The sequence below is a fragment of the Canis lupus genome, chromosome 33 (genome assembly GCF_048164855.1).
Source record: "Canis lupus baileyi chromosome 33, mCanLup2.hap1, whole genome shotgun sequence".
NCBI classification, from domain to species: Eukaryota; Metazoa; Chordata; class Mammalia; order Carnivora; family Canidae; genus Canis; species Canis lupus.
Window position 1 is genome coordinate 600,074 of NC_132870.1, and position 21,673 is coordinate 621,746.

General features: G+C 38.1%; 1 protein-coding gene and 1 long non-coding RNA gene across 10 annotated transcripts in view; both read left to right on the plus strand.

Annotated features, from left to right (window-relative positions):
- Positions 1 to 21,673, plus strand: part of ART3 (ADP-ribosyltransferase 3 (inactive)) — a 207,748-nt gene that overhangs the window by 27,562 nt on the left and 158,513 nt on the right. For 5 of the 9 annotated variants that reach the window (XM_072810512.1, XM_072810514.1, XM_072810513.1 and 2 more), the window contains exon 1: positions 2,397 to 2,420. The exons of 3 other annotated variants lie outside the window; for them this stretch is intronic. The gene's annotated coding sequence lies outside the window, so the exon portion shown is untranslated. Of the gene's footprint in view, positions 1 to 2,395; positions 2,421 to 21,673 lie in introns of those variants that run through there. One more of the 9 variants, XM_072810521.1, reaches the window with a different exon arrangement.
- The window catches only part of LOC140623814 (uncharacterized), a 98,498-nt gene continuing 83,134 nt past the window's right edge, over positions 6,310 to 21,673 (plus strand). The window contains exon 1 of the long non-coding RNA XR_012023331.1: positions 6,310 to 7,265. This is a non-coding gene — a long non-coding RNA (uncharacterized lncRNA). The remainder of the gene's footprint in view (positions 7,266 to 21,673) is intronic.

Consider the following 21,673-nt stretch of genomic DNA (forward strand, 5'->3'; position numbering starts at 1 on the left):
TTAAAAAAATATTTATTTAAAGTTATTTACATTAAAATTCCTATCTAGGTAACTTTACAAGAAAAAAAAATCCATGTTCTTGAGACCTTTCATTTACTGTTTATCGTTCATTTATTTCATTCACCGAGCTTTTATTGCGATTTTAGACTCTGAAAACAAAGTATGAGCAATAATCTCTGCCCTCAAACTGCTCACAGTTTAGTGTGGGGGAAAGTGGCATGCAAATTACTATTGTAGAGGAAGTGGTATGATAAGGGATTATACTCAGTTTTTCTTATAAATTTATTTTTTATTGGTATTCAATTTGCCACCATATAGAATAACACCCAGTGCTTATCCCATCAAGTGCCCCTCTCAGTGCCCATCACCCAGTCTCTCCCACCCCCCGCCCACCTCCCTTTCTACCACCCCTAGTTCGTTTCCCAGACTTAGGAGTCTCTCATGTTCTGTCTCCCTTTCTGATATTTCCCACTCATTTTTTTTTCTCCTTTCCGCTTTATTCCCTTTCATTATTTTTTATATTCCCCGAATGAATGAGACCATGTAATGTTTGTCCCTTCTCCAGTTGACTTATTTCACTCAGCATAATACCCTCCAGTTCCATCCACATCGAAGCAAATGGTGGGTATTTGTCGTTTCTAATGGCTGAGTAATATTCCATTGTATACATAGACCACATTTTCTTTATCCATTCATCTTTCGATGGAGGGATTATACTCAGTTTATTGGAGGTGCAGAAAAGATCACAGCTCTGGTGGTATTAAGTCTGGAAGGGAGAGTTGGTTGGAATTTATTAGAAGAAGGTGGTTGGGGAGGCATTTTGAGCAGGAGACCTGAGGAAAAGGATGCCAAATTTTGGAAACTGCAAAAACTTTGGTAAGGGTGAAGGGTACAGTGATAAAGTTGGATCTGTGAGAAATGAGGCTAGAAATACAACAATAATCAAAGGAGGAAGGGCCTTGTAAATCCCTCTGCAGTGAGCAAACCTTGAAGAATTCTAACCAAGGGAGTGAGATGAGATTCACAACACATATGTACACCCATATCCACATCTGACCCTAGTCACTAAACAATATCTTTAATCTTATTTTGCATAAACATTTCATTATATTTGCATAGTTTATATATTTAAATATTTTTATGCTTGTAGTCTGTTCTCTGAGCACTGGAGTTGATTTTGCTGGAGTTGTTTCTATTTCATTAGTTCAAAAAAATCTTTTATTTTTTCAAAGATTTTACTCTCTTGGGATATATTCCCTTTTTTGGAAGTATTGAGACAAGGGTTAAAAACATTTGTGTGTGTGTATATATATAGTTTTTTAAAGATTTTATTTATTAATGAGAGACAGAGAGAGAGGCAGAGACATAGGCAGAGGGAGAAGCAGGTTCCATTTAAGGAGCCCGACGCGGGACTGGATCCCGGGACTCCAGGATCACGCCCTGGGCCGAATGCAGGCACCAAATCGCTGAGCCACCCAGGGATCCCTCATTTTATATTTTCTGTAACATTTTGATAGGTTACTTGCCAGAAAGATTAATTTTGTGATGCCCCAAAAACTGGTAGATGTACCAGTTTTCCAATTCCTTTGTCATTTGTGATTACTTCTGTTTATTTAGGGCATGAAACTTGGCTCTTGAGATCAGTGTTTATTCAGTTTGTGTAGGCTTAATACCCGCTGCTTCTGTCTTTTCGAGATCACTTGTCAAGTGGAGTCAGAGTATTGACTTTATAAACATTTGTCAGTTCTTTACATATTTTGAATAGGAAGCTTTAATCTATTTTTAGTTAAAGTATTTGCTTTTTTGGGCAGCCCGGGTGGCTCAGTGGTTTAGCGCTGCCTTCAGACCAATCACTCAGTGGCTCAACCACTGAGCATCCCAGGCCCCCCTCACTAAATGTTTTTGAGATTTCATCCATGTCCTGTTGGAAGAGTGTCTCATTCATTTTAATTGCTCTGTTTAATTCTGTTGCATGGCTTCCCACAAATATATTCAGCTAATGGACATTTTGATTTTTTCCCCCTTTTGGGCTAAATTGAATGTTGCTGTTGGGAATATTCTTGTGTGTATCTTTTGGTGCACATACATATGTGTTTCTGTTGAGTGTTTTATTAGGAGTGGAATTGCTGGTTCATAGAGTGTGTGTATATTCACACCACTAGCTTCCACCAGCAGTGAATGAGAGTTTCATTGACCCTACATTCCCATTTATATTTAATACCATTAGGTTCATTGCCTTATATTTTTTGTTTTTAATCGTTTAGAAATTTTTCATTTTTACATAATATTTGTTTATTTCTGTAGTGTATGCATATTCTCTTTCTTCCTTTCTTTCTTCTTTTAAGTAGGCTCCACACCCAACATGGGGTTTGAACTCACAACACAGAGATCAAGAGTTGCATGCTGTGCTGACTGAACAGGTACCCCTATTGTGTGTAGGTATTGAATAGTTGATTATTTCAAACTATAAATTACTGTCTGATACTGTATAAAGAATGGGTCTAAAATGTTCTTTAATTTTCAAGTTTTTATTTAAATTTCAGTTAACATATAGTGTAATATTAGTTTTGGGAGTAGAATTTAGTGATTCATCACTTACATATAATACCCAGTGCTCATCCAAGTGCCCTCCTGAATACCCATCACCCATTCAGTCCGTCTTCCCACCCTCACCTCTAGCAACCCTCAGTTCTGTATAGTTAAGAGTCTGTTCTATGGTTTGCTTCTCTTTTCCCCACCATTTATCAGTTGTGTTTCTTAAATTCCACATGTGAGTGAAGTCATAGGTATTTGTATTTCTCTGAATTAATTCACCTCGCATAATACACTCTAGCTCCATCCATGTTGTTGCAAATGGCAAAGATGTCATTCTTTTTTTTTTATGGCTGAGTAATATTACACTCTGTATGTATGTATTTTTGTATATATACCATAACTTTTTTATCCATTCATCAGTCGGTGAACATCTGGGCTCTTTCCATAATTTGGCTACTGTTGACAAAACTAAACGGCAACCTTCAGAATAGGAGAAGATATTTGTAGATGACCTATGTGGTTAAGGGTTAGTATCCAAAATCTATAAAGAACCTACTGAACTCAACACCCCCAAAACAAATAATCATTAGGAAATTGGCAGAAGACATAAATACACACATTTACAGCAGCATTATCAGCAATAGCCAAATTATAGGTTTAAGTTTCTTGATCTCCAAATTAATACCTAAGTCTCCCACCAAAGTTTGTTAAATAGTGATTTTTCTCTGGTTACCATCAGATAGTCGCTGGATCTGGAGTCATCTGAAGGCTTGGTTGTGCTAGACATCCAAAATAGCATCACAAGTGACTTCTATGTGGCCTTTTTGCCCAGCAGTATAGCCCAGGTATTAAATGGCCCCTGAAGACTTCTCCATGTAGGCTCTCTCTCCAGCAATACAGCCTAGACAGCAGCAGTTCCTCCACCTCCTCCACCTTTACCTTCCATTCTTCCTTCTCCTTTTTCTTTTTCTCTTCTTCCTCTTTTTCACTATTAGTTATACCATTTTTCTATATTTCTTCATACTGCTTCACTTTACTGTCTAATGACATTTCATTTTAGCCTAAAGGACTCCCTTTAACATTCCTTGTAGGACAAGTCTAATATAATGAATGCCTTTAGCTTCTATTTATTTGGAAATTATTTCTCCTTTATTTCTCCTTCATTCTTAAAGGGTAGATACAAAATTCTTAGTTGATAGATTTTTTTTTCCTTTCAGCATCTTAAATCTGTAATCCTATTCCTTCCAGGCTCTTATCATTTCTGATGAGAAATTGGCTGTTAATCTTATTGAAGATCCCTTGTGTGTGAGGAGTCCCTTCTCTCTTGGTGTTTTTAGGAATCTCTCTTTGTTTCTGAGTTTTGGTTAACTATTGTGTGAATCTCTTTGAGTTTGTCCTTCTTGGGAATTCATTGAGCTTTTTCGATGTGTGGATTCATGTAGTCCATCAGATTTGGTAAATTTTCTATTGTTATTTATGCAGTTATTCTCTCAGATGCTTTTCATTTCTTCTCTTTCTGGGCTTTGCATTATGAGTAGATTGGTTCATTTGATGGTATTCTAGGTCCCTTAGGCTGTGTTCACTTTTGTTCATTTTTTTTTCTCTTTGTTCCTCAGACTCAATTTCAGTTGTCCTATTTTCAGATTGCTGATTCTTTGGCTAGCTGGTGAATACCTCTGGTGAATTTTTCATTTCAGTTTTTTTACTTACCAGCTCCAGAATTTGTTTGGTTCCTTTTTTTTTTTTTTAAAGATTTTCTTTATTTATTCATGCGAGACAGAGAGGCAGAGACACAGGCAGAGAGAGAAGCAGGCTCCATGCAGGGAGCCCGATGTGGGACTCGATCCCAGGACTCCAGGACCACGCCCTGAGCCAAAAACAGGCACTAAACTGCTGAGCCATCCAGGGATCCCCTGTTTGCTTCCTTTTTATAATTTGTGTCTCTCTCTTTTTTTTATTTTTTATTTTTATTTTATTTTATTTTTTTAAACTTATTTATGATAGTCACACACACAGAGAGAGAGAGAGACAGAGACACAGGCAGAGGGAGAAGCAGGCTCCATGCACCGGGAGCCCAACATGGGACTTGATCCAGGGTCTCCCGGATCGTGCCCTGGGCCAAAGGCAGGTGCCAAACTGCTGCGCCATCCAGGGATTCCTCTCTCTCTTTTTTTAAAAAGATTTTATTTATTTACTCATTCGGGGGGAGGGGCGGGGCAGAGACATAGGCAGAGGGAGAAGCAGGCCAAGCAGGGAGCCCCACGTGGGACTCAATCCCAAGACTCCAGGGCCACGCCCTGGGCAGAAGGCAGGCACTAAACTGCTGAGCCATCCAGGGATCCCCAACTTGTGTCTCTTTATTGATGTTCTCATTTTGTTCAGATGTCATTTTCCCAGTTTCCTTTTAATTCTTTTTTTTATTTTGTTTTTATTTTTTTTCCTTTTAATTCTTTGTACGTGGTTTCCTTTAGCTCACTGACCATTTTTAATGCAATTGATTTAAAGACTGTTTAGTAAGTCCAATGAATGTGCTTCCTCAGGAATGATTTTCTGTCAGTTCTTTACCTCTGATTGGGCCATATTTTCTGTTTCATTGTATGCCTTGTGAGTTTTTGTTGCTGAAAACTAGACATTGAATATTGTAACTCTGGAAATCTGATTCTCCCACCTTTCAGGGATTGTTGATTTTGCTTGTTGTCTGCTGGAACCGTCCATTGGTGACTCTCCCAAATATTTTTACAAAGTAGGTATTCCTTGTGTGTGGTTAATGAAATTTCCATTTCATTGTCTCTGTGGTCAACCAGTGTCTTGAGGTATCTCTATAAATGCAGATCAAGTAATGTAGAATGACACACAAAGCCTGCTTATGTGTGTTAGGATAAAATTTATTTGAAGTAAATTTCAGTAATTATCTTTGAGACCTGAATCAAATTTGGAATTCCAGGAGTGCCTGAGTGGCTCAGTAGATGAAGTGTCTGTCTTCAGCTCATGTCATGATCCCAAGGTCCTAGGATGGAGCCCCACATTGGGCCCCCTGTGGGGAGCCTGCTTCTCCCTTTCCCCTCTCTTATAACTCTCTCTCTCTCGCTATCTTTTTCTCTCAAATAAATAAATAAAATATTTTTAAAAAGTTGAATTCCAAAAGTTACTTTTTTATGTGTTCTCTGAAAATACGGAAATGACATGTAAGGTTTTGCAATAAATACCTAATTCTTACCTGAAGTAAGTAAAGATTTTGTTCCTTTTGTACATATCTGTGTTCACTACCTACTAACCATCCCCTTCTAATCTCACCATTCAGTGATACTTTAAGTCGGAATTAAATGGTCTTATTTTGAAAATGTTCTTATTTTCTATCTTTCAGAGTCCAGAGGACCTGCAAGTCATGAAATAGAGGAAATAGCAATGCAACAAAAGTTAGCTTTTGGGAGCTAAAAGCCCCCTTTGTATTGTACTCTAGCACCACAAAAATCAAACTTGATTTTAAAATAAGACATTATCTCACACCTGTGTCCTGTATTTACACAGTCACCTCACTTGATTGACCCCACACAAGCTTGGTGCGCAGAAAGCAGATAATGGGGTGTCTGGGTGGCTCAGTCAGTTAAGCTTCAGCTTTGGTCATGATCCCAAGGGTCCTGCAATCAAGCTTCATGTTGGGCTCCCTGCTTGGCAGGAATCTGCTTCTCACTCACTTGTGTTCTTTCGTTCTTTCTTTCTCAAATAAATAAAATCTTTTTTTTTTTTTTAAAGATTTTATTTATTCATGAGAGACAGAGAGAGAGAGGCAGAGACATAGGCAGAGGGAGAAGCAGGCCCCATGCAGGGAGCCCGACGTGTGACTCAATCCTGGGTCTCCTGGATCACGCCCTGGGCTGAAGGCATTAAACCACTGAGCCACCCAGACTGCCCCAAAATCTTTTTTTTTTGTTTGTTTTTTTTAAAGAAAGATAATAAACCTTAGTGATGAAGAAATTGAGACCCAAAAATTCTATCAACTTTCTTTTTTTTTTTTTCAGGGATACATATCTAGTAAAAGCAGAGTTAACAATCAGTCATTTTCTCAGCTTTTCCGACTTCCCAGATCACGAAATAGGTGTTGTCTTAATTTCACTCAAGCCATTCCTTAACTGCAGTTATTTTGAGACTCTAGCATTCATCCCCAAAATCTTTCTGGTTACAGACTGTGGCCACAAGGTTTCTTCTCATTGGAGCTAAAGGGAAATTTTTTTCAAGTGCTTTTATGAAAAAATGCCTAGGGTTACAAGTCGCTATGGTTCCAATTTTCCTAAGGAAATTAAACCAACTTCCTTGAGACAGAAAGACTACAAAGTTTGGAGAAGGGGAAAAGACAAGACCTGAGGATGTTTGAACTTTTCTTCCTGTCCCTGACACTGGCTCCTCCTATCTCCGTATTTTCTGCAGTTTAGTTACATAAAATTTTTAGTTACAAAAATTCCCTATTTTTGCTTAAACTGGTTTAAATAGGGTTTCTGTGTCTTAACAACTGAAAGAACCCTAATAAAACCATATTCTTCATACATTTTTTCCCTGTACAATTAAAAGGCATGTCATGGGGGTGGGGAAGGAAGGATACTTCTCTTGTACTTATTCTTTCCTTTTTAGGATTTGAGCATCCTTACTTTTACACGTGTGTGTATACAATGTTAGTGTCAATGGGGCAGAAATGTGGAAGGATCTCAATACTGGTTACAATAAAAGAAAGAGAGGTGAGTTTTTGATTTATCTTTTCATTATTTCACATGTTATTTTTGTTTTTAAAATTTTAATAAGGAAGGCATTGCCTGGGTAGATCAGTGGGTTAAATTACTCTTGGTTTTGGCTCAGGTGTTGATCTCGGGGTTGTGGAATTGAGCCCCCACCTAGGGCTCTGCTCAGTGCAGAATCTGTTGGAGATTCTCTCTCTTCCTCTTCCTCTACCCCTCCCCTGCTTGAGCACTCATGCACACATTCAATTATTTAGAGACTACGTGTATTCTCTAAATAAATGAATGTAATCTTTAAAAATCTTTTTAATAAAAAGCATTTAAAAAATAAAATGCACTTCGAGTGCCTATTATGCTTGTAGCAAACAAATGCTGATAATATAGCATTAATAACAGTTTATTCTAAACTTTTCATTTTATTTTTTAAAAATCTCCATCAGCCGTGAGGATTGTGTAAGCTTTAGTTTTTTATAGTTTTTATTTTTTTAATTTAATTTATTTTTTAAAGACTTTATTCATGAGAGACACAGAGAGAGAGAGAGAGAGAGGGAGAGAGAGAGAGGCAGAGACACAGGTAGAGGGAGAAGTAGGGTCCATGCAGGGAGCCCAACGTGGGACTTGATCCCGGGTCTCCAGGATCACACCCTGGGTCAAAGGTGGCGCTAAACTGATGAGCCACCCGGGGTTCCCTATAGTTTTTAGAAATAATGATTGTTACTGTTTTGTTTTTCAAGTTACAGAATTGAATGTGCATTTTCAAACTACATTTGCCCCTCACTTTCAGGATTCAATGTACTTCTCCTGGTAGGAATAGCAATAGTGCTCCCAGTTGAAAATTATGCTTTAATATTTTTTTTTAATTTTTTTAATTTATTTATGATAGGCACACAGGAGAGAGAGAGAGGCAGAGACACAGGCAGAGGGAGAAGCAGGCTCCATGCACCGGGAGCCTGACGTGGGATTCGATCCCGGATCTCCAGGATCGCGCCCTGGGCCAAAGGCAGGCGCTAAACCGCTGCGCCACCCAGGGATCCCTGCTTTAATATTTTGAACTCACATTATGATGTCTGCCGTTATGGATATGTTCTATTTTACCTTTTTCTTTGGTTTTGTGGTATTTGTTAATTAGGCTTTGTGGTTATTTATATGCCATTTGTTGAAAATCACTTGTTTTTACTTTGTAAGTTTTTATTTTGAGTGATTTAGCTAGAGGTAGACATACTATTACTCATATTTCTGTTTACCAAAAATGTATAATTTCAATTTAGTTTTTACCTGTTCCAAGAAAATATGTAGTATACTTTTAATATCTGGGGTCTATGACTTGAGATTTAATGTTTCTAGTATATTTTTTTTGTAGTCCATTCTTTCCAAGTAATTATCTTAGTGCCATAGGTATGTCGAACTATTTATAGAATTCTGTATGTGTACAGGGATGGTGTATGTATATAATGCTGATAATGTGATTCTTGTTCCCTGGCAAAGCTGAACTTCTGCATGCTCCTCAATGAGAGTTTCACTTAGAGTTAAATTACATTGAGCAGACAACCACAAAATCTGCTTCCTCTGTCAAATCATCCCTGAATACACCACAGCTGTAGGTCATCTATCCCTTTCCTTAAGTAATTTCACATTTATTTCAGCATTTATAATGTTGACTCTCTTAACCGTATTCCCATTAGCCCTCCTTTTGGGTAATGATTGAGCATTGATAATAGATGAGAGAACATGTGTCCACATACATTCATGTATTTGTACTGATTACCCATCATCAGGAGATGTAATTGCTCTGCAGGGCCTAAATTCATGAGCAGTATTCTTAGTACAATTTCTTAAAACCTGTAACTGAAAATTTCGTTATGGATTGTTGAAGTAAATAAACAAGGAGGTTAGATTGAGGTTGCTTGGAAGCCTATGCAAGCAAACTGAAATAAGCCAAAGTCCGTGCACTTGAATCTGAGAAAATGAAACTTAAGAACAACCAGTCATAGACAGTTAGGCTTTGCCAAATAAGGTAACTGTGAAAGCTGTAGCCAATCAGATAATTGCCTTGATTTGCCTCTACGTCTTCTCTTTAAAAACCTCTCCCTGAGCTCCTGTCAGTGGAGTATTCCTAACCATTTTGATTTGGTGCTTCCCAGATTGTATTGATATATATATATACTCAAACTCTTAATTTCAGTGTGCGTCAATTTGCCTTTTAACGGGATTATTCTTGTTGATTGCCCAGAAAGCTTCCAGGCTCCTCTCTAGAACTACTTCTGAGGTGGATGGAGCTAGCTAGATCATATTATTCTACCCCTATGGTTGACTTCATTGCTGTGTGGAATTTTCTTTTTTTTCTTTTCTCTTTTTAAAAGATTTTATTTATTTGAGAGAGAGAGAAAGGAAAAGCAGGGGGAGGGAAAGAGCTAGAAGGGAAGCAGATTCCCTGCTGAGTGTGGAGCTCATTGCAGGGCTTGATCCCAGGACACAGATCATGACCTTAGCTGGTCAGATGCTTAACTGACTGTGTCACCTAAAATTTTCTTAATATAAATTTATAAGAATGCAAAGTTCTATTATCTACACAGCACAGAGTGGCACATTCATGGTTTAGTCTTGATTTTACCCTTTATTTCATTTAGGCAAGTTCTGACTTTGGTTTCTCTTCATTTCACTGTCATGATTGCAAGACATTGCATAATTTTATGTTTTTTTTTTTTAAAGATTATTTATTTATTTATTCATAGAGACACAGAGAGAGAGAGAGAGGCAGAGACGCAGGCAGAGGGAGAAGCAGGCACCATGCAGAGAGCCGGATGTGGGACTCGATCTAGGGTCCCCAGAATCATGCCCTAGGCCGCAGGCGGTGCTAAACCGCTGCGCCACTGGGGCTGCCCTATCTTTAAAACTTTATCTTGTTTTATATCCCTATGGGGTTATAGTGATATTTACATGTTCTTCTGATTTAACATGTGTTTTTACTAATTATATCCAATATATCTATTACTTCCAACATATTAGATTTATTTACAAATTTATTTATTTAGTACTTATTTATTTAGTATTTATTTACAAATACTCATGTATTAGTATTTCCTATCTTTTGTTGGTGGTGACATTTTTTTTATAAATGTGTTTTGTTTCCTCAGCTAGATTATTACAATTTTGAGGTCAGGCACCATATCTTGATTGTCTTTGCACCATTGGATTTTGAAGTTAGTAGGTGTGGAGTAATTATTAAGTTGAATTTGATTGCAACTGAGAATATTTTAGGCCTATTTCCCTTTCATTTCGTATAATAATTTAAAGGAGGTCTTTAATTTCTAACCCAGAGCAAGTTTTTGCCTCAGTGGTCCTAGAGGTAAAAAAAAAAAGGGGGAGGGAATGTTATTATGATTAGTAAAGTAGGCCAGATGGTCTTGGAAATTTTGGAAATGCATTGGAAATAACCATTAGATGTCTCCTTTAGGGCCCAGATCTTTGAGGTCAACTTAGGTTTCTTAAATTCTCACACTGACCCAAGTATTTTTCAGTATAATTCACATGCAGGGTTTCCCAGATGTGAAGTACATATATTGGTATCCCTATGACCTGAGGTGAATGCTCTGCAAACTGCTATGGTTTGTTGAAGTTCTGTGATGAATTAGGACAAAAAAATGATTTTTCTGATTTTTTTACTTGAATTTCAAGGTAATGGAACTCTGAGAATCTGGTAAAAACTATGGCTACATGTATATTTATACATTTTGCTTATAATCTTAAAGTTGTTGATCCCTGAAAATGACACATCCCAAGATCATCTGCTCTGGGAATAACAGCAGTGCAGGCTCTATAATTCTTAAATTCAGACTGAGATTCAGCTTTTCTCACCCCCCTGCCCTTTTTATCCTCCCTCTTTCCCATTCTAAAGTTAACTATGGGAGTTTCCTGCATCTGAGTCTAGGAAATGAGATAGCCAGTCAATTCTATCTTTAATTAGATTTGAGTGTCCTGGGAAAATGTTGCATAATATGTAAACAACATGTTCTCTATGTTAAGTGATAACACAAGTTTGTTTGTTTTTTTTTAATGATCTTACAGGATGAAATTTGGGGTGGGAGAGACTTTCCCTTCCTCTGAACACCTGTTGCTGCCATTAAAATGTTACACTTAGCTTTGAAACATTATTTTTGAAAAACAGTAAGCCCCTGCTTAAACCTTAATCCTCTTCGCATGGGGCTTTCATAGTCAACTAAACAGTTCGCCAGTGTGTGTTGGATATTGTAATGGGAGAAGGTCATCATTCTTTCTGTGCTTGTATGGTGATCCAACAAAACTAGTAAGCTTCTCTTTATTTCCAAGTTTACTTTAAGGTTTAAGAAGTATCTAAAGTCTTTAGAAAGTTGTCCTGTCCATGGAGTGAATACCAATTTCTAAAGGATTCTAGCAATGGCAAATGTCAATAACTTGTTTATTCATTCATTCAGTGAGTACCCTTGTATATACCAACAATACAGTGGCAAATAAGACAGGCATAGTTTCTGCTCTCATAGACCTTTATGGAGATAGAGAATAAAGGTATGAAAAAAATATGTACTATATTTACAGATCATGATAATGGCGATAGATCAAGTGATAGAAGTATTGTTATTTTCAATAGATTGGCAAGGAAATCCTTTTCTGAGAAGGTGATTTGTGCAGAGAGCTGGATAAAGTGAAGGAATAAGCTATGGAAATGATGGGAATGTGTTTGCTGTGCTTGAGAAGCAATAGGAGGCTGTATAGCTGGAATGAAAACATGGACGAGACCATGTTTATCTTTAATCTCCTGTTTTAAAAGTATTATTCTGGCTGTTGTGTAGAGAATAAACGGTAGCAGGCAAGAGGGTAAGCAGGGAGAATAGTAATGATATTGTCTGGTGACCTGAAATATATCTAGTAGTAGTTGAATGATTTTTTAATATAAGTAAATTAAGTTTTAGCCTAGTGTTGGAATGAACTTTATATATATATATACACACACATATATATATAATGTGTTCCTTTATATGTGTGTGTATATATACTTATATATATTTATATAAATATGACTCTTTTCAGTTCACATCTTTCTCAGAGATAATAATCTCATGGTCACTAAGAACCTAAATACTAGCCCTTTAAGATTAACTTAGTGTCTTTGAAAATTGGTTTTCATTTGGTTAACTTTTTTCTTATTAGAAACCATGAAAGGGGTGCCTGAGTGGTTCAGTTAGTTAACTGTCTGCCTTTATCATGATCCCAGGGCCCTGGGATAGAGCCCCACGTTGGGTTCCCTGCTCAGTGGGGAACCTGCTTCTCCCTCTCCCTCTGCTGCTATCCCTGCTTGTGCACTCTCTTTCTCTATCAAACAAAATATATTTTTTTAAAAAGTGAGAATGTTCTTCGTAGAAAGTTTGGAAAATAAACAGTAAAAATCATCTATAATTCTGTCACCTAGAAATAGTATTTTAACTAACCCTTGACACTTATTTTAGTCACATTTCTGGAGGATTTCTATTTATGTTGATATAGGTGAGAAGACAGAGGCATGGGCAGACTTTAATGACTTGTTCAGAATTGCTAGAGTAATTATTGTATTCTTAGTTCTTTATTGAGGTTCTCAGGCCCTGAATGGAGTGGGAATGATATTAGTTATCAAATTCTAAATATGAACTGTGAATTAAGTAAGTATACCATGACAAAGCAAATAAAGAGAGACAATTATAATAGTTTTTTCCCTTTTTCTTAAGGCCTTAAGATCATATTGCAATATATAGATCATTGTGGACCGTGTATTTTTCTAGAAAAAAGATTCTTCCCCGCAGATTTAGAAATGACTATAGAGGAGCACCTGGGTGGCTTGGTTGGTTGGGTGGCTGACTCTTGATTTCAGCTCAGGTCATGATCTCAAGAGTCCTGGGATCCAGCTCTGTGCTCAGTGGGGAGTTAGCTTGAGGATTCACTCTCTTCCTCTGCCCCTCCCTCTGCTTATGTGCCTGCTCAGTTGCTCTCCCTAAAACAAACAAATCTTTTTAAAAAACGACTGTTCTACAGCAGATGTGTCCATTTGTTCACTGTGTACCTCAAATTTTACTTACATCAAACATGGTGAACTTCCTACCTAGGAAAGGGATTCTTCTCATCTGATTCCTCTATTCTTAGACTTATTTTTTAATATCTGTGTAGACTTTTTCTGAGCCAGATTTCTGCATGAGCCTTGTTTTTTGCTTTATAATTTAAAAACTCATTTAAAAAATTACCTGGTTGTGGCAGAGACAAGTACATTTTTTCCGAACAGTTTCTATCTGTCATTGCGACTAATAAGGCAATACCTTGTTCCTGGACAATGTAGGGTGGACTGCAGCATTTAAGAGCCAGTATGCCACTTCTGTCTTTGTCTGTCTTATCATGACGATCTTCAATTGAGTAGACAGAGACTGTATTCCTGAGTCAACAAAGAGGCATTGCCAACCTACATGGAACTTAATGTGAGCAAAAAAATAAACTTTCATTGTATTAGGTCTTTCATATTTTGGGAGCTTTATTAGTACAGCATAGTCTAGCAATAGTATATGTTATTTTTTGTGTATGTTTTATCATATATATGTAGCTTAGAAATGTGAAACAGTGATGGCATACTTAGCAAAAAATACTTTCATAATCTAATTCTTATCTATCATTTTCCACAGTATTCATATTTATGGTTTTATGTTTATATTATTCCAGGTTGAAACACATGTTGTCTCACACCTATGTCTTTGATCATGTTCTTTCTTTCCTCTGCTAGAATTCACTTTTTTTCCCTTTTACTTACTAGATACAATGCATCTTTCAAATTCCAGATCGCCATCACTTTCTAGGAAAATAAGGCTTTCCTAATTTTCTGTTTTTTGGTACTTTTGGAGGTTTTTCAGTCCACAGTTTTTTTCAGTTCACAGTTATTTTTATCTCTATCATTGGTAGTAACTGAGGAACTCATGATATATTCATTCTTACAACTTGGTATGTAGTGGGTGTCAATAGATATATTTTTTTAATTTTTATTTATTTATGATAGTCACACACACAGAGAGAGAGAGAGAGGCAGAGACATAGGCAGAGGGAGAAGCAGGCTCCATGTACTGGGAGCCCGACATGGGACTTGATCCCGGGTCTCCAGGATCGCGCCCTGGGCCAAAAGCAGGCGCTAAACTGCTGCGCCACCCAGGGATCCCAATAGATATATTTTTTAAAGATTTTATTTATTCATGAGAAACAGAGAGAGAGAGAGAGAGGCAGAGACACAGGCAGAGGGAGAAGCAGGCTCCATGCAGGGAATCCAATGTGGGACTCAATCCCGGGTCTCCAGGATCACACCCTGGGCTGAAGGCGGCGCTAAACCGCTGAGCCACCCAGGTTGCCCTCAATAGATGTTTATTAAATAAATCCCATACCTTTGAACAGAGAACATCTTACAATTCTATTGGTTAACACTTTCATGAAAATTAGTTGACCATAGACAGTAAGATTGTGGACTTTTTGTATAGATTTAGGGGGTCAGGAAGAAGAAGAAAATGAGAGAGCAGAAAGAAATTTTGCCCCTTCGTGTTTTTGCTATGATCCAGTTAAGGCTTCCATACTAATGGTTATGTATGTACTGTATTTCTTTGTCATGCCAGAATGTGGTAGTACTCTTAGGCATGGTCTCTCTTCTCTGTTTTTTTTTTTTTTTTGGTATTGCATTAGATTTTTATTTTTTCCAATTGACATATAACATTGTTAGTTTCAGATGTATAACATGATGATTTATTGTTTGTATATATTGTGCATGGTTATCCACTAAATCTCTATCCATAGTTAAAACTTTTTTGTGTGTGATGAGAATTTTTAAGATCTATTCTTTTAGCAACTTTTTGAATACTTAATACAGTATTTTAAAAAGATATTATTAAATTATTTGAGAGCAAGAACAACCTTGAGCTGGTGGGGAGGGGCAGAGGGAGAAGCAGCAGCAGACTCCCTCCTGAACAGGGAGCCTTACCTGGGCTCCATCCTAGGACCCTGGGATCATGACTTGAGCTAAAGGCAGGCACTTAACCGACCTAGCCATCCAGGTGCCCCTATGTAATACGGTATTATAAACCATAGTGACTGTGCTATATGTTATGTTTTCAGTGATACCTCTCTAATTCTTCCATTTTGCTATGTGAAGCTGCTTGATACTCATGAAGACATCTCACAATTGGTAATGTTCTGGAGTTTTTTGTTTCTTTGCTAGTTTGTTTCGCCTTTTTAATGTACAGCATTTTAAACATATTCTAATTTAAATTCTAGTTAGCCAACTATTAGTTTCAGGTGTACAGTATAGTGATTTGGCATTTCCACACAATACCTGGAGTTTATCACAAGTGTATCCCTTAATCCTCATTACCTGTTTCGCCCATCCCCCTATCTCCTCTCTGGTAACCATCAGTTTGTTCTCTATAATTAGGAGTCTTTTTCTTGGTTTGCCTCCGCATCCCCAATATGTTCATTTGTTTTGTTTCTTGACTTCCACATGAGTGAAAGAAATCATGTGGTGTTGGTCTTTGACTGAGTTATTTCATTTAGCATGACACTTTCTAGCTCCATCTGTGCCGTTGCTAATGATTAGATTTCGTTTCTTTTTTCCTTAATGTTATTTTACTTATTGGAGAGTGCGTGCATGTGCATGAGCAGGGGAAGAGGCAGAGGGACAAGCAGACACTCTGTTGAGTGTGGAACCCAACGTGGGGCTCGATCCCAAGACACTGAGATCACGACCCAGAGTTGAAGTCAGATGTTTAAACAACTGAGCCACCCAGGTGTGCCTACAGTTCATTCTTTTTTAATGGCTGAGTAACAGTCGTGTGTGTGTGTATGTATGTGTACACACCACATTTTTTTTATCCAGCAGTTGATGGATACTTGGGCTATTCCAATATTTGGCTATTATAGATAATGCAGCTGTAAACATTGGGGTGCATGTATCCCTTTGAATTAGTATTTTTGAATTCTTTGGGTAAGTACCCAGTAGTGCAGTTGCTGGATCATAGGGTAGTTCTACTTTTAACTTTCTGAGGAATCTTCATACTATTTTCCAGAGTTGCTGTATCAGTTTGCCTTCCCACCAGCAGTGGAAGAGGGTTCTGTTTTTTCCACATCCTAGCCAATACCAGTTGTTTCTTGTATTTTTTAACTATTCTGATAGGTGTGAGGTGATACCTCATTAAAAAAATTTTTTTTAAAGATTTTATTTATTCATGAGAGACACACACACAGAGAAGCAGAGAGAGGAGCAGGCTCTATGCAGGGAGCTTGATGTGGGACTCGATCCCGGGACTCCAGGATCACGCCCTGGGCCGAAGGCAGACACCCAACCCCTGAGCCACCCAGGCGTCCCTAAAAATTTTTTTTATTTTTTAATCTTATTTAAATTCAGTTAGTTAACATATAATGTATTATTGATTTCAGAGGTAGAAGTCAGTGATTCATCATTTATAATACTCACTGCTCCTTACATCATGTGCCCTCCTTAATACTCATCACCTAGTTACCCCATCCCCCCACTTCCCTCCCCTCCAGCAACCCTGTTTGTTTCCTATGATTGAGAGTTTCCTAAGATTAAAGATTTTATTTATTTATGAGAGAGAGAGAGAGAGAGGCAGAGACACAGGCAGAGAGAGAAGCAGGGTCCATGCAGGGAGCTTGATGTGGGACTCAGATCTCGGGACAGACCCTCAACCGCTGAGCCACCCAGGCGTCCCTATTTTTAAAAATATTTTATTTATTCATAAGAGACACAAGAGACACACAGAAGTAGAGACATAGGCAGAGGGAAAAACAGGCTCCCTGCGGGAAGCCCGATGGTGGGACTTGATCCCAGGACCCTGGGATCATGACCTGAGCCAAAGGCAGATGCTTAACCACTTAGCCACCCAGATGCCCCAAGATTTTTTTTTTTATGGCTGAGTAGTAGTCCATTGTGTGTATATACCACATATTCTTTATCCATTCATCTGTTGATGGACATCTGGGCTCTTTCCATGGTTTGGGTATTGTGGACATTGCTGCTAATAAACAAGGGGGTGCAGGTGCCCTTTCGGATCACCATGTCTCTATCTTTGGGATAAATAGTAGTGCAGTTTCTGGGTTTTGGGTACATCTATTTTCACTTTTTGAGGAACTCCATACTGTTTTCCAGAGTGGCTGTACCAGCTTACATTCCCACCAACAGTGTAAGAGGGTTCCCCTTTCTCTGCATCCTTGCCAACATCTTTCGTTTCTTGACTTGTTAACTTTAGCCATTCTCACTGGTGTGAGGTGGTATCTCATTGTGGTTTTGATTTGTATTTCCCTGATGCTGAGTGATGTGGAGCCTTTTTTCATGTGTATGTTGGCCATTTGTCTTCTGTGGAGAAATGTTTGTTCATATCTTCTGCCCATTTCTTGATTGGGTTATTTGTTCCTTGAGTGTTGAGTTTAGTAGGTTCTTTATAGATTTTGGATACTAGTCCTTCATCTGATGTGTCCTTTACAAATACCTTCTCCTATTCTCTCATTTATTTGTCTTCTGGTTTTGTCTACTGTTTCCTTTGCTGTGCAGAAGCTTTTCATCTTGATGAAGTCCCAATAGTCCATTTTTGCCTTTGTTTCTCCTGCCTTCATAGATGTATCTTGCAAGAAGTTGCTGTGGCCAGGATCAAAGAGATTGCTGCCTGTGTTCTCCTCTAAGGATTTTTTTGTTCTGCTTTTAAAGATTTTATTTATTCATGAGAGGCACAGAGAGGGGCAGAGACATTGGCAGAGGGAGAAGCAGGTTCCCAGTGGGGAGCCTGTTGCAGGACTCGATCCCAAGATCCCTGGATCAAAACCTGAGTTAAAGACAGATGCTCAATCACTGAATCACCCAGATGTCCCTCTCCTTGAGGTTTTTGATGGATTTAGGTCTTTCATCCATTTTGAGTCTGTTTTTGTATATGGTGTAAGGGAATGGTCCAGTTACGTTCTTCTGCATATGGCTATCCAATTTTCCGAAAACTGTTTGTTGAAGAGATTGTCTTTTTTCCATTGGATATTCTTTCATGCTTTGCCAAAGCTTAGTTGACTGTGGAATTGAGGGGCCATTTCTGGGCTCTCTGTTCTGTTCCATTGATCTGTGTGTCTGTTTTTGTGCCAGTCCTATATGGTCTTCGTTCATTACAGCTTTGTAATAGACCTTGAAGTCCGGAATTGTGATGCCACCAGTTTTGGTTTTCTTTTTCAGAAATCTTTTGGCTATTCAGGATCTTTTCTGGTTCCATACAAATTTTAGGATTATTTGTTCCAACCTGTGAAAAAGTTGATGGTATTTTGATAGGGATTGCATTGAATGTATAGATGGCTCTAGGTAGCATAGACATTTTCACAGTATTTGTTCTTCCAATCCATGAGCATGGAATGTGTTTCCTTTTCCTTTTGTCTTCCTCAATTTCTTTCATGAGTGTTCTATAGTTTTCTGAGTACAGATATTTGCCTTTTTGGTTAGGTTTATTTCTAGGTATCTTATGGTTTTGGATGCAATTACAGATGGGATTGACTCTTTAATTTCTCTTTCTTCTCATTGTTAGTGTACAGAAATGCAACTGATTTCTGTGCTTTGATTTTATATCCTGCCACTTTGTTGAATTCTTGTATGAGTTCTAGCAATTTTGGGGTCAAGTCTTTTGAGTTTTCCATGTAGAACATCATGTCCTTTGCAAAAGTGAGAATTTGATGACTTCTTTGCCAATTCAGATGCCTTTTAATTCTGTTTGTTGTCTGATTGCTGTGGCTAGGACTTCTAGTACTCTGTTGAACAGCAGTGGTGATAGTGGACATCCTTGCTGAGTTCTTGACTTTAGGGGAAAAGTTGTCACTTTTTCCCTATTGAGAATGATATTTGCTGTCGGCTTTTCATGGGTGACTTCTATGATATTGAGATATGTGTCCTCTATGCCTTCACAGTGAAGAGTTTTAATAAAGAAAGGATGCTGTACTTTTTAAAAATGCTTTTCTGCATCTATTGAGAGGATTATATGGTTTTTGTCCTTTTATTACTAATATAGTGATCATATTGATTTGTGGATGTTGAACCACCCTTGCAGGCCAGGAATAAATTCCACTTGGTTGTGGCGAAGAGTCCGTTTAATGTACTGTTGGGTCCTATTGGCTAATATTTTGGTGAGAATTTTGGCATCCATGTTCATCAGGGATTTTGGTCTGTAATTCTCCTTTTTGGTGGGGTCTTTGTTTTTGGGATCAAGGTAATGCTGCTTTCATCGAAAGACTCTGGAAGTTTTCCTTCCATTTCTGTTTTATTGGAATGGCTTCCTAAGAATAGGTATTAAGTCATCCTTAAATGTTTGGTAGAATTCCCTTGGAAGCCATCCAGCCCTGGACTCTTGTTTGTTTGGAGGTTTTTGATTACTGCTTCAATTTCCTTGCTGGTTAGGGGCTCAGATTTTTTATGTCTTCCTTTTTAAATTTTGGTAGTTTATACAATTTCACTTTTTTACTATTTTATTTATTTGACAGAGTGCATGCAAGCACTCAAGCTTTGTGAATGGCAGGCAGAAGGAGAGGGAGAAGAAGGCTCCTTGCTCTGCAGGAATGTGGGGCTTGATCCCAGGACCCTGAGATCATGACATGAGCCAAAGGCAGACAGTTAACAGACTGAGCCACCCAGGTATCCCCAGTCTCATTTTTAAAAAAGAATTTATTTATTAGAGAATGTATGCCTGCAAGCTGGAGCAGGGGGGAGGGGCAGAGGGAGAGGCAGGCTCCCAGCTGAGCAGGAAGCCCAGGCGATCTCTCATTGTGCTTCTGATTTGTATTTCCCTGATGTTCAATGATGTTGAGCATCCTTTCTTGTCTGTTGGTCATCTGTATGTCTTGGAAAAAATGTGTTTTCATGTCTTCTGCCTATTTTTAAATTTGATTATTCATCTTTTGGGTATTGGGTTTTGTAAGTTCTTTATATATTTTGAATACTAATTCTGTATGAAATACATTATTTGCAAATATGTTCTCCCATTCAGTAGGTTGGGGTTTAGTTTATTTTTTTTTTATTTTTTTATTTATTTTTATTTTTATTTTTTTATTTATGATAGTCACAGAGAGAGAAAGAGAGAGAGGCAGAGACATAGGCAGAGGGAGAAGCAGGCTCCATGCACCGGAAGCCCGATGTGGGATTCGATCCCGGGTCTCCAGGATCGCGCCCTGGGCCAAAGGCAGGCGCCAAACCGCTGCGCCACCCAGGGATCCCTGGGGTTTAGTTTAGTTGATTGTTTTCCTTGCGGTGCAAAAGCTTTTTAATTTGATGAATTCCTAATAGTTTATTTTTGCTTTTGTTTCCCTTGCCTCAGAAGACTATACCTAGAAAGAAGTTGCTGCAGCTGATGTCAAAGTTGTTACTGCCTGTGTTCTCCTTTAGGATTTTTATGGTTTCATGTCTATCATTTAGGTTTTTAATCCATTTTGAATTTTTTTTTTTGTGGTCTAGTTTCATTCCTTTGTTGCTGTCCAGTTTTCCCAGAACCACTGGTTGAGAGACTGGTTTTTTTTTCCATTGCATATTCTTCCTGCTTTGTTGATTAATTGACCATGTAATTGTGGGTTCATTTCTGGGTTTTCTATTCTGTTGTCTTGATCTGTGTGTTTGTTTTTGTGCCAGTATGATACTGCTTTGATTACTACAGCATTGTAATATAGCTTGAAGTCCAGAATTGTGATGCCTCCAGCCTTGCTATTCTTTTGCAAGGTCGTTTTGGCGATTTGAGGTCTTTTGTGGTTCTATACAAATTTTAGGATTATTTTTTCTAGTTCTTGGGAAAATGCTGGTGGTATTTTGATAGGGATTATGATTAATGTGTAGATTCCTTTGCGTGGTGGTATGGACATTTTAACAATACTTGTTTTTCCAATCCATGACATAGAATGTCATTCTGTTTCTTTGTATTGTCTTGAATTTCTTTCATCATTGTTTTATACTTTTCAGAGTATAGGTCTTTCACCTTTATTCCTAGGTCTCTTAATGGTTTTTGGTGGAATTGTAAATAAGATTGATTCATTGATTTATTTTTTTTGCTGTTTCATTATTGGTATATAGAAATGTGACAGATTGGGGCCCTTGGGTGGCTTAGTTGGTTTAGTGTCTGCCTTCGACTCAGGTCACAATCTCAGTCCTGGGATGGAGCCCCACATAGGAGTCCCTACTCACCAGGGGAGAGGAGGCCTCTGCTTTCCACTCTCCATCTGCTCCTCCCCCCTCATGCATGCCCACACTCTCTCTCTCTCAGATAAGTAAAATCTTAAAAAAGAAATGCAATAGATTTCTGTATGTTGATTTTGTATCCTATGACTTCACTGAATTCACCTATGACTTCACTGAATTCACCTATCAGTTGTAG